Source organism: Apis florea, unplaced genomic scaffold (genome assembly GCF_048593485.1).
Source record: "Apis florea isolate Af1SG1 unplaced genomic scaffold, ASM4859348v1 contig_3798_pilon, whole genome shotgun sequence".
Taxonomy (NCBI): domain Eukaryota; kingdom Metazoa; phylum Arthropoda; class Insecta; order Hymenoptera; family Apidae; genus Apis; species Apis florea.
The window spans coordinates 1,995,444-1,998,444 of NW_028256860.1; the positions used below are offsets into that span (position 1 = coordinate 1,995,444).

General features: G+C 36.8%; 1 long non-coding RNA gene across 1 annotated transcript; it reads right to left on the reverse strand.

Annotated features, from left to right (window-relative positions):
* Positions 1 to 1,379: 1,379 nt before the first annotated feature.
* Positions 1,380 to 2,606, reverse strand: LOC147656318 (uncharacterized). The gene is made up of 2 exons (XR_015294655.1): positions 1,949 to 2,606; positions 1,380 to 1,805 (listed from the first exon to the last, which is right to left on the reverse strand). It is a non-coding gene; the product is annotated as an uncharacterized LOC147656318 (long non-coding RNA).
* Between the last annotated feature and the right edge of the window lie 395 nt (positions 2,607 to 3,001).

Consider the following 3,001-nt stretch of genomic DNA (forward strand, 5'->3'; position numbering starts at 1 on the left):
GTTACGTATATTTGAAGTTTTACATTAAGTGTGTGAAGCCACTCTGATATTATAATGTTACTGAATTCCGAAGCAGAGACGAAACAGAACCAGTTTTAATAATTCTCACAATAATTATCGCGCGATTCATTAATGGTTCTACTATATTCACAAGGCAAGGCAAATACTACCTCGATAACTAATCTAAACCTATATCTTTATCCTATATCATCATACACGTTTCATTACTCTCAATTCAAATTACTCCTCAATTCTCTTCACCACCTATACCGTTCCATTCACAATCTCTCGACACAATCATCACCATCGCCTAACGGTCAAAAATCGAACGATAAACCGACGCCTCTTCTAATTCCAATACATACGTGTACACGTCATGTCACCGTGCACACCCACGCAGTTGCAGTCCATTAGATTGTATCACGAACGCCGAGAGTGTGTGAGAGTCGGGCGCACACTTGTATGCACAGAAACTCACGTACACGCGAAATGAGGAGATAAAAGTCTGGCCACTCTCGGCCGCTCTCATCAGCAGCTGTCGCCTCTACTTGTTGAATCTGCTTTTCCTCGCCCTCATCCCATCCCTGCACGGGGTACAACCGCGAGCCACCCCCTCCGCTCCTCCCCCACCCTCGCGACATTCAACTGTCCGTTGTTTTGCTTTTCGTACGCCCACGCGCTTTGTTTCTTTTTCCTCGCGCGATCGACGCGCCCGAGGTATCGCCCGTCCAACAGGATCGGAAACTGGATCCAACGGCCGAGTGACAGAGGATCGATCCGAGAATATATTTCTCCTCATCGACGAGTTTCGACCGTTGAGCTTCGACGGGAAGAAGAAAGGGGAGTGCGCGCCTACCCGGATAATTGTTGCGCGGATTCCGAGACGCCTGTGGCTTTTGGTGGTAACATTGGACGTAAGCCGCTTCCGGAACTGGGCCAACGGAAGATGAGGATTAAGAGATTATTCTCGGCCGCCATGCGTGTTTCTTTGAGTTCACTGGATGCTGGAGATACGCAAGGATGAACGCAGGGTTCATTTTTTTTTTTTTTTTTGATTTATCATTTATTTATTTATCGAAAGGATCGAAAGGTTTTTTGAACCGTGACAGAAGAGGAGATTTTGGCTTTGTTCGTTTCCTCAAACGTGATGATAATACGTTTTAGTTTGAACATTTTGTGTTTTTTAATCGTTGTCGTCATATGTTTTCGTTCTGTACGTTTTGTACGTTGAAATTTTGCTTAAATAGCGGTGGTTGATTTTATAAATTTATCATAAATATTGGAGCAATACAGGAATTACTTTGACTACACGCGAGATCTTGTGGTGTCGACCATTCTAGTTAATTTCTTCTAAACAAAAGATAATGATTTGTTGGAGATTTATAAAAAAAATTGTTTTATTTATAATTATAATAATTTTTACGTATTAATTAAACATTTAACATTTTGTTTTGTTAGATACAAAAATTCACAGTCTATAATAATTATTTATTATCTATTTAACTTAATAGTTGATTTAGTATTAAAACTATTTACTTTCAAGAAATAATAAGAATATATATTTAATTTTCAAGTTTTTTAATTTTCGATAATTCTTTAGTTCCAAGTTGATCCTCTCTCTTAATAATGCAATATATTTTCAATGAAACTTATTTGATTTCGCAATAATGGTCAGAACGTAGTTTAGGTACATCATGTTCTCGAATTCGAGTTTGGAAACTCCAGATGTGCGCCGTTTCTTAAGCACATTTTCTGAAGTTTAAGCTACTCTTTCCAAAGTACATTATTCAAGTGACCTTAGTACGCTAAAATAATTTTGCGGTATAAAATATCTTTCCCGGTAATTCAATCTTAAATTTCTTTGATTCTTATACGAAGTGCAATAATTTATATATTTTTAATAAGTAATAATTGCATAAAATTAATAAAAAAATGTCAAACTACTTACCTTTCAACTTTTTACGATATTTTATAAAGGACAATAGAAACGCATTGTCAAAATAATGAAATTTAATTTTATTTTATCTTTTAAAAATTATAACTTTATCCAATTAACACAGGACACTTTTGTTTGTTCAAATTAATTCAAGAAATACTACTTAATCAAAACACTCTATTGTTCGGTGTGAACCTCGTTTAACAAGAAACCACAGAACGTTAACGCTCTTCTATTGTATTCCTGTATATAACCTAGAAGAATAAAATTGTGGGATGGTCACTTTCTCACAATTTTATGGAGGACATTGTGACTTGGAATAAAAGAAGCGATTTATAAGGAAACTTTGACAATTTGAAAATTCAAAAAATTTTTAATCTTTGTAGAAACTTAATTTATGCCACTGTAAAAACTGTAGATTACCTTTTAAAAACTTTTCACAATCATATACATATATATATATATATACATATATTAAAAAGTTGAATGGCAGAGATGAAATAAATCCAACCTTTCCAGTATCTTAGCAACGGCAAATCCCTCACAATTTGTTTATAATCACGTGGACATGATCGAACGATACATGCAAAGAAGATAGTATCCTATCATTATTCAACCACGATTCCTGGCTTGTCTCGAAGTAGGGCATCCCGTAGAAGCGAAGCATATCCGACATGTTCGTCGTCGCGCCACGTTAGACCGAGCTAAAGTGGCTCGTGTTATTTGGAAGATCTTGGCGCAAGCGTGATCCTCGTCTCTTCTTGAACCGCTTTCGACGCATGTGCATCGATTATGCACGCGTGAAAAATTGCTCGCGCGGAGTTGGTGCCCCGCGGCCTTCTTTTGATGCCCACGCGCCGGATGGAGCGAGTGATTTTTAATAAATACCTGGGTAACTTGATGATGATGCTCCTGCCAGACTTGGTGCTCGTGACAAATTGTTTCTGTCGGCGAGCAACGTTTATTCTCATATAGGATGAGTTATATTATTATTTTTATTATCGGGACGTCTTTATTATACAGTTCCTTTTTTTTTTTTTTTTTTTTTTTCTTTTTTGGAGATAT